Here is a 10,651-nt window from a genome sequence, read left to right as displayed (position 1 = left end):
AGGGACAAGATTAGCAGACAGTGGGGGCATAGTAAAGGTTAAAAAGAAGTTGCCCTTTGCTCCCCCCTCTCTACGCCTGGAGCCCGGTGATGAACTAGGTTATTAGTTTAAAATGTCTGTTGTCATTACAAAGGAAACCAGTAAGAAAATAACTGAAAAAATAAAGAGAAAAGTAAAGAAGGGACTCAAAATGGTACACTACAACAAACAAACAACAAAAAAACAATGAAATTTTTAAAAAAGGCAGTAATGAAGTAACTGAAGAACAAAAATCATACAAGGGACACAGAAAACAGGTAAATGACAACAGTAAATTCTTTCTCATCCTCCAATGTCAATGGATTAAACTCCCCTATTAAAAGGCAGTTACTGGCCAACTGGATGATAAAGCTTGATCCATCTGTATGATGTCTACAGGAGTCTCACTCAGGTGCAAAGACACAAAGGTTCAGGGTAAAAAGATGGAAAAGGATATTCCATGCAAACGGTAATCAAAAGAGAGCCGGAGTGGCTCATTATTGTCACACAGAATAGACTTAAAAAAAAAAAAAAAAAAAAGATACAAGAGACAAAGGAGGATATTAAATATTCATAAAAGGTTCAATCCAGTAAGAAGACATAATGATAATAGCATATAAGCATCTGCCCCAACCAACATCAGACCTCTTAACCATGAAGAACCCAGGGCTCTACGTGAGACCCTACAAAAGTTGCATGAGCTAAATTTACTTTTCAGAAACATAAAACCTTCAGATGGTTCCTAGGGCAGGTAAGTCCTGAAATGCAGAGGAGCCAGCCTATCCAAGAACATCAACCCCTATCCCAAATCACAGACAACTTTTTTCAACATGAAAAATCCCTAAAGACTGGGAGAAGGATCGAAGGAGGAGGAGGAGTCATAACAGAAAAGTTAAGATTTAATAAATGAGTATGATCACTGAATCATTATACTGATATTTCTTTTTATTCTCCAGTGAATTGGAGTAGTGAGAAGGAAAAACCTGAAAGTGTGGAACAGTAAGTCATATCAAATTTTGAAATCTATTGCTTTTCTGAATATATGTTATGTTTCACCATAAAAAATATTAAAAAATATGCATCTTATAACAGAGCCCCAAAATATATGAAAAATAAAAGAACTGAGAGAAACAGATAATTCTATAATAGTTGGTGACTGACTTATACCACTTTTAGAACTGACAGGCCATCTAAGAGATGGTCAATAAGGAAACAGAGAACTTGTACAACACTATTTCCCATCACCACTATTAGTGGTCATGAACACAACACTCCACCCAATAACGAAACATGCACTCTTCTCAAGTGCACATGGAACATTTCCAGAATGGACGACACGTTAGGCCTCAGAGCAAACATCAATACATTTAAGAATATTGAAATCATACAAGGTATCTTCTTGGACCACATCTTATTGAACGACAATGGAAAAAAGCTAGAAATGAGCAACAGAAGGAAAACTGGAATATTTACAAATATGTAAAAATTAAACAATACATTATTAACAACCAATGAAGCAAAGAAGACATCACAAGAGAAATTAGAAAATAGCTTGAGATGAAAGAAAACAAAACCACACATAGCAAAATTTATGGGAATGCAGCCCTCAGAGGTGAATTTATAGCTTGAAGTGTATACATTAACAAAGAAGAAAGATCACAAATCGATGAATTAATTTCACACCTAAGAAACTAGAACAAGGAGAAAACTAAACCCCAAGGCTACCAGCAGGAACTTGTAAAGATGAGAGCAGAGATAAGTGAGGTAAAGAAAAGAAAAACAACTGAGGAAATCAACAAAACCAGAAGTTGTTTTTAAAAAAACATCAATAAAATCAACAAACTTGACTTCCGGAGAAGATGGCGGCTTAGTAAGATGCGTGGGTCTTAGTTCCTCCTCCAGAACAGCTACTAGGGAGGTAGAGGCGATACAGGGCAGCTCCCAGAGCCACGACAGAGACCAAGAGGACAGCGTACCCCATTCTGGAGTGGCTGGCTGGCTGGGAGAACCCGCTCCGGTGAGATCGCTGAGGGGCGCGGGCTTCCCCGGGCCGGGGCGGAAGGCGGCCGGAGACCCTCCCTCCCTCCTTCCCAGGCCGGCTGGGAGAATTGGACAGGCGGTCCCCTCAATCCGCGGTGGCTGGCGCCCCCCACCACCAAGCGTGGCCCCCCGGACCAGCTGGGAGAATTGGATCGGAGATCCCCAAGCCGCGGAGAACGGCGACTGGGGTCCCTTCCAAACACGTGGCTTCCTGGTCCGGCTGGGAATGGTGGATAGGCACTCCCCCAAGCCGTGGCGGCTGGTGCCCCCCCGCCACGCTTGGCACTCCGGGCCGGCTGGGAAATTTGGACAGGCGCTCCCCCAAGCGGCAGAGGCCGGCACCCCCCCCACCACGCTTGGTGCCCTGGGCCGGCTGGGAAATTTGGACAGGCACTCCCCCAAGACGCGGAGGCCGGTGACCCTCCCTGCGCGCGGATCCCCAGGCCGGCTGGGAGATTTGGATTGGCATTCCCCCAAGCCGCTTCGGCTGGTGAGCCCCCTACAGTGAGAGTTTTCCAAAGTTAAAGGAGCCACACAGCATCTTTTACTGGTGGGACCCGCAGAAAGATGAGCGCCACAAGCGCCACCTACTGGGCAGGATAAGAAAAACAGAGGCCAGAGATTTCACAGAAAAATCTTTCAACCTGCTGGGTCTCACACCCAGGGAAATCTGATTAAATGCCCAGACCAGCAGAAGATAACGGATCATGCTCAGAAAATTGAAGATATGGCCCAGTCAAAGGAACAAACCAGTAGTTCAAATGAGATACAGGAGCTGAGACAACTAATGCTGAATATACGAACAGAAATGGAGAACCTCTTCAAAAACGAAATCGATAAATTGAGGGAGGACATGAAGAAGACAAGGGCTGAACAAAAAGAAGAAATAGAAAAATTGAAAAAACAAATCACAGAACTTATGGGAGTGAAGGACAAAGTAGAAAAAATGGAAAAAACAATGGAAACCTACAATGGTAGATTTAAAGAGACAGAAGCTAGAATTAGTGAATTGGAGGATGGAACATCTGAATTCCAAAAAGAAACAGAAACTATAGGGAAAAGAATGGAAAAATTTGAACAGGGGATCAGGGAACTGAAGGACAATATGAAGCGCACAAATATACGTGTTGTGGGTGTCCCAGAAGGAGAAGAGAAGGGAAAAGGAGGAGAAAAACTAATGGAAGAAATTATCACTGAAAATTTCCCAACTCTTATGAAAGACCTAAACTTACAGATCCAAGAAGTGCAGCACACGCCAAAGAGAATAGACCCAAATAGGCGTTCTCCAAGACACTTACTAGTTAGAATGTCAGAGGTCAAAGAGAAAGAGAGGATCTTGAAAGCAGCAAGAGAAAAACAATCCATCACATACAAGGGAAACCCAATAAGACTATGTGTAGATTTCTCAGCAGAAACCACGGAAGCTAGAAGACAGTGGGACGATATATTTAAATTACTAAAAGAGAAAAACTGCCAACCAAGACTCCTATATCCAACAAAACTGTCCTTCAAAAATGAGGTAGAAATTAAAACATTCTCAGACAAAAAGTCACTGAGAGAATTTGTGACCAAGAGACCAGCTCTGCAAGAAATACTAAAGGGAGCACTGGAGTTAGATACGAAAAGACAGAAGAGAGAGGTATGGAGAAGAGTGTAGGAAGAAGGAAAACCAGATATGATATATATAATACAAAAGGCAAAATGGTAGAGGAAAATATTATCCAAACAGTAATAACACTAAATGTAAATGGACTGAATTCCCCAATCAAAAGACATAGACTGGCAGAATGGATTAAAAAAACAGGATCCTTCTATATGCTGTCTACAGGAAACACATCTTAGACCCAAAGTAAACATAGGTTGAAAGTGAAAGGTTGGGAAAAGATATTTCATGCAAATAACAACTAGAAAAGAGCAGGAGTGGCTATACTAATATCCAACAAAGTAGACTACAAATGTAAAACAGTTAAAAGAGACAAAGAAGGACACTATCTACTAATAAAAGGAACAATTAATCAAGAAGACATAACAATCATAAATATTTATGCACCGAACCAGAATGCCCCAAAATACGTGAGGAATACACTGCAAACACCGAATGGAAACAGACACATATACCATAATAGTTGGAGATGTCAATTCACCACTCTCATCAATGGACAGAACATCTAGACAGAGGATCAATAAAGAAATAGAGAATCTGAATATTACTATAAATGAGCTAGACTTAACAGACATTTATAGGACATTACATCCCACAACAGCAGGATACCACCTTTTTCTCAAGTGCTCATGGATCATTCTCAAAGATAGACCATATGCTGGGTCACAAAGCAAGTCTTAACAAATTTAAAAAGATTGAAATCATACACAACACTTTCTCGGATCATAAAGGAATGAAATTGGAAATCAATAATAGGCGGAGTGCCAGAAAATTCACAAATACATGGAGGCTCAACAACACACTCTTAAAAACAACGAGTGGGTCAAAGAAGAAATTGCAAGAGAAATTAGTAAATACCTCGAGGCGAATGAAAATGAAAGCACAACATATCAAAACCTATGGGATGCAGCAAAGGCAGTGCTAAGAGGGAAATTTATTGCCCTAAATGCCTATATCAGAAAAGAAGAAAAGGCAAAAATTCAGGAATTAACTGTCCACTTGGAAGAACTGGAGAAAGAACAGCAAACTAACCCCAAAGCAAGCAAAAGGAAAGAAATAACAAAGATTAGAGCAGAAATAAATGAAACTGAAAACATGAAAACAATAGAGAAAATCAATAAGACCAGAAGTTGGTTCTATGAGAAAATCAGTAAGATTGATGGGCCCTTAGCAAGATTGACAAAAAGAAGAAGAGAGAGGATGCAAATAAATAAGATCAGAAATGGAAGAGGAGACATAACTACTGACCTCACAGAAATAAAGGAGGTAATAACAGGATACTATGAACAACTTTACGCTAATAAATACAACAGTTTAGATGAAATGTACGGGTTCCTGGAAAGACATGAACAACGAACTTTGACTCAAGAAGAAATAGATGACCTCAACAAACCAATCACAAGTAAAGAAATTGAATCAGTCATTCAAAAGCTTCCTAAAAAGAAAAGTCCAGGACCAGACGGCTTCACATGTGAATTCTATCAAACATTCCAGAAAGAATTAGTACCAACTCTGCTCAAACTCTTCAAAAAAAACTGAAGTGGAGGGAAAGCTACCTAATTCATTCTATGAAGCCAACATCACCCTCATACCAAAACCAGGCAAAAATATTACAAAAAAAGAAAACTACAGACCAATCTCTCTAATGAATATAGATGCAAAAATCCTCAACAAAATTCTAGCAAATCGAATCCAATAACACATTAAAAGAATTATACATCATGACCAAGTAGGATTCATCCCAGGTATGCAAGGATGGTTCAACATAAGAAAATCAATTAATGTAATACAACATATCAACAAATCAAAGCAGAAAAATCACAGGATCATCTCAATTGATGCAGAGAAGGCATTTGACTAGATTCAACATCCTTTGCTGTTGAAAACACTTCAAAAGATAGGAATACAAGGGAACTTCCTTAAAATGATAGAGGGAATATATGAAAAACCCACAGCTAATATCATCCTCAATGGGGAAAAATTGAAAACTTTCCCCCTAAGATCAGGAACAAGACAAGGATGTCCACTATCACCACTATTATTCAACATTGTGTTGGAGGTTCTAGCCAGAGCAATTAGACAAGAAAAAGAAATACAAGGCATCAAAATTGGAAAGGAAGAAGTAAAACTATCACTGTTTGCAGACGATATGATACTATATGTCGAAAACCCGGAAAAATCCACAACAAAACTATTAGAGCTAATAAATGAGTACAGCAAAGTAGCAGGTTACAAGATCAACATTCAAAAATCTGTAGCATTTCTATACACTAGTAATGAACAAGCGGAGGGGGAAATCAAGAAACAAATCCCATTTACAATTGCAACTAAAAGAATAAAATACCTAGGAATAAATTTAACTAAAGAGACAAAAAACCTATACAATGAAAACTACAAAAAACTGTTAAAAGAAATCACAGAAGACCTAAATAGATGGAAGGGCATACCGTGTTCATGGATTGGAAGACTAAATATAGTTAAGATGTCAATCCTACCTAAATTGATCTACAGATTCAATGCAATACCAATCAAAATCCCAACAACTTATTTTTCAGAAATAGAAAAACCAATAAGCAAATTTATCTGGAAGGGCAGGGTGCCCCGAATTGCTAAAAGTATCTTGAGGAAAAAAAACAAAGCTGGAGGTCTCACGCTGCCTGACTTTAAGGCATATTATGAAGCCACAGTGGTCAAAACAGCATGGTATTGGCATAAAGATAGATATATCAACCAATGGAATCGAATAGAGTGCTCAGATATAGACTCTCTCATCTATGGACATTTGATCTTTGATAAGGCAGTCAAGCCAACTCACCTGGGACAGAACAGTCTCTTCAATAAATGGTGCCTAGAGAACTGGATATCCATATGCAAAAGAATGAAAGAAGACCCATATCTCACACCCTATACAAAAGTTAACTCAAAATGGATCAAAGATCTAAACATTAGGTCTAAGACCATAAAACAATTAGAGGAAAATGTAGGGAGATATCTTATGAAACTTACAATTGGAGGCGGTTTTATGGACCTTAAACCTAAAGCAAGAGCACTGAAGAAATAAATAAATAAATGGGAGCTCCTCAAAATTAAACACTTTTGTGCATCAAAGAACTCCATCAAGAAAGTAGAAAGACAGCCTACACAATGGGAGACAATATTTGGAAATGACATATCAGATAAAGGTCTAGTATCCAGAATTTATAAAGAGATGGTTCAACTCAACAACAAAAAGACAGCCAACCCAATTACAAAATGGGAAAAAGACTTGAACAGACACCTCCCAGAAGAGGAAATACGGATGGCCAAGAGGCACATGAAGAGATGCTCAATGTCCCTGGCCATTAGAGAAATGCAAATCAAAACCACAATGAGATATCATCTCACACCCACCAGAATGGCCATTATCAACAAAACAGAAAATGACAAGTGCTGGAGAGGATGCGGAGAAAGAGGCACACTTATCCACTGTTGGTGGGAATGTCAAATGGTGCAACCACTGTGGAAGGCAGTTTGGCGGTTCCTCAAAAAGCTGAATATAGAATTGCTAGGTATCTACTCAAAGGACTTAAGGGCAAAGACACAAACGGACATTTGCACACCAATGTTTATAGCAGCGTTATTTACAATTGTAAAGAGATGGAAACAGCCAAAATGTCCATCAGCAGACGAGTGGCTAAACAAACTGTGGTATATACGTACAATGGAATATTATGCAGCTTTAAGACAGAATAAACTTATGAAGCAAGTAATAACATGGATGGACCTAGAGAACATTATGCAAAAATAATGTTCTCTAGCCAAAACTAAAGTGAGTCTAGCCAAAAACTAAAGGAGAAATACTGTATGGTCCTACTGATGTGAAGTGACATTCGAGAATAAACTTGGAATATGTCATTGGTAACAGAGACCAGCAGGAGTTAGAAACAGGGTAAGATAATGGGTAATTGGAGCTGAAGGGATACAGACTGTGCAACAGGACTAGATACAAAAACTCAAAAATGGACAGCACAATAATACCTAATTGTAAAGTAATCATGTTAAAACACTGAATGAAGCTGCATCTGAGCTATAGAGTTTTTTTTTTGTTTGTCTGTTTGTGTCTTTTTTTTTCTTTTTCCTTTTTTTTTAGTATTATTATTTTTATTTTTTCCTCTATATTAACATTCTATATCTTTTTCTGTTGTTTTGCTAGTTCTTTTCCTAAATCGATGCAAATGTACTAAGAAATGATGATCATGCATCTATGTGATGATGTTAAGAATTACTGATTGCATATGTAGAATGGAATGATTTCTAAATGTTGGGTTAATTTCTTTTTTTTCTTTAATTAATAAAAAAAAAATCGACAAACTTTTAGCTAGTCTGAGAAAAAGAGAGAACACAAATAACTAAACAAGGAATGAAAGTGGGGACATTCCCACCAACCTTACAGAAAGAAATAGGTTTATAAGAGGGTGCCGTGAACAATCATATCCAACCCAATACTGAACTACATGAAATGCACAAATTCCTAGAAACATACAGATTACCTAATCGGACATAGGAGGAAACAGAAAATCTCAGCAGACCTGTAATGAGATTAAATCAATAGTCTAAAACCTCCCTACAATGAAAAGTCCAGGTCTGATGGTTTCACTGCTGGATCCTACCAAACTTCTGAAGACAGTTAATACCAATCCTTTTCAGACTCTTCCAAAAAACCGAAGAGGAGGAACACTTCCTAATACATTCTGTGAAGCCAGCATTAACCTGATACTAAAGCCAGAAAAATACACTACAAGAAAAGAAAATCACGGACCAATAACCCTCATGAATACAGATGCAAAAATCCTCAACAAAATACTACCAAACCGAAACCAACAGTGTATTAAAAAGTATATGCCATAACCAAGCAGGATTTTATCCAGGAATGCATTAGAAAATCAATCAATGTAATACACCATTATGAAAGAATGAAGGGGAAAAAAGACATGACTTGTCACTCAGTTGACACAGAAAAGACATATGACAAAATCCAGCATCCTTTCACAATAAAAACACTTAGAAATCTAAGAATAGAATGGAATTTTCTCAATATGATGAAGGGCATTTAAAAAAAACCCAGAGCAAATATCATACTCGATGGTAAAAAACTGAAAGCAGGATCTGGAAAAAGACAAGGATACCCACTGTCACCACTGTTATTCAAAATGGTACTGAAACTGCTGTCAAGGCCAATCAGGCAAGAGAAGGAAATAAAAGGCATCTGAATTGGAAAGAAATAAAATTATCCATATTTGCAGATGACATGACCTATATAGAGAAAATCCCAAGGAATCCACAAGAAAGCTGCTAGTACTAATGAGCAAATTCAGCAAGGTTGCAGGATACCAGATAAAGACGCACAAGTCGGCTGGGTTCCTATATGCCAGTAATGAACAATCTGAAATGGACATCAAGAAAACAATTCCATTTATCTTTTAAGCATCTAAAAGAATAAAACACCTACAAATAAATTTAACCAAAGAAGTGCCAGACTTGTACAGTGAAAACTATGAAACATTGCTGAAAGAGATCAACTAAACGGAAAGACATCCTGTGTTGACGAATGGGAAGAACTAGTGTCGTTAAGATGTCAATGCTACCTATAGTGAGCCACAAATTCAGTGCAATTCCTCTTAGAATTCCAGCAGCCTTTCCTGCAGAACTGGAGAAACTGATCCAAAAATTCATAAGGAATTGCAAGGGACCTGGTTAGGTAAATCGATCCTGCAGAAGAAGAAAGCAGGAGGACTCACACCTCCTGACTTCAAAGCTTACTACCAATCTGCCTCAGTGAAAGCAGTGCAGTACAGGCCTAAGGATGGACACACAGACCCACGGAACAGGCCAGAGATAAATCCACACATCTCTGGCCAGTTGTTTTTTCACAAGGGTACCAAATCCAATAATCTCTTCTTTAAATGGTGCTGGACGACAGGAAATACACGTACACAACAATGAATGTGGACCCCTACCTTGCACCATACACAAAAATTAATTCAAAATGGATCAATGATCTAAATAAAGAAACTAATACTATGAAATTCATAAGAAAACATAGGGAAATAGCTTAAGGACCTTATAGTAGGTAATGGATTTTCAATTTACAGGAAAACCATAAACAACAAAAGAAAAGATAGGCAAAATAGATTTCAACAAAATCTGAAAGCTTTTTGCATTAAAGGATATTACCAAGAAAAGTGAAGTGACAACTTACAGAATGAAAGAAAATATTTGGAAACCATGTATCTGATAAGGGCTTAGTATTCAGAGTGTATAAAGAACTACAACTCAATAACAAAAAAGGAAAACAACTCAATTTAAAAATGGGCCAAGGATGTGAACAGGTATTTCTCCAAAGGAGATATTCAAATGGTAATTAAGCACTTATCCAAAACGATTAAAAGCAGGGAGTTGGGCAGACATCTGTATCCCAATGTTCAAAATATCATTCACAATAGCCAACAAGGTGGAAGCAACCCAAGTGTCCATCAACAGATAAATGGCTAAATAAAACGTGGCCTACCCATATAAGGGAATATTATTCTACCATAAAAAGAAGTATGGTACATACTACAGCAATGATGACATTACATTGAGTAAAATTAACCAGAAACAACAGGAAAAATATTTTATCATTTCACTTAAGTGAAATACTTAGAATTAATAAAATCATTGAGACAGAAAACAGAACAATTATCAGGATGAAGGAAGGGAATAATGAGAAGTTCTTAAATTGAGTTGAAGACGATGAAAATAGGTGGTGACAGTTACACAGTATTCTTAATGTACTTAAAGTCAAAGAAATGTCCAATTAAAGTGGTTAAAATGATTTTTATATTTACCATAATTAAAAATAAATTGGTAGTTAATATAATAATGCTTCTGCAACTATAACACAGTTACCAC

The 10,651-nt window shown here is 37.8% G+C and overlaps 2 protein-coding genes across 3 annotated transcripts in view; one reads left to right on the top strand and one right to left on the bottom strand.

The window, feature by feature from the left end:
• Nucleotides 1-10,651, bottom strand: part of ANKLE2 (ankyrin repeat and LEM domain containing 2) — a 42,345-nt gene that overhangs the window by 8,706 nt on the left and 22,988 nt on the right. The gene's annotated exons all lie outside the window — the stretch shown is intronic.
• The window catches only part of PGAM5 (PGAM family member 5, mitochondrial serine/threonine protein phosphatase), a 68,132-nt gene that overhangs the window by 49,481 nt on the left and 8,000 nt on the right, over nt 1-10,651 (top strand). The gene's annotated exons all lie outside the window — the stretch shown is intronic.

The sequence above is a fragment of the Tamandua tetradactyla genome, chromosome 5 (assembly GCF_023851605.1).
Source record: "Tamandua tetradactyla isolate mTamTet1 chromosome 5, mTamTet1.pri, whole genome shotgun sequence".
Lineage (NCBI taxonomy): Eukaryota > Metazoa > Chordata > Mammalia > Pilosa > Myrmecophagidae > Tamandua > Tamandua tetradactyla.
The sequence above is the reverse complement of the archived record's forward strand: the minus strand, read 5'-3'. Positions and strand labels throughout refer to the sequence as shown.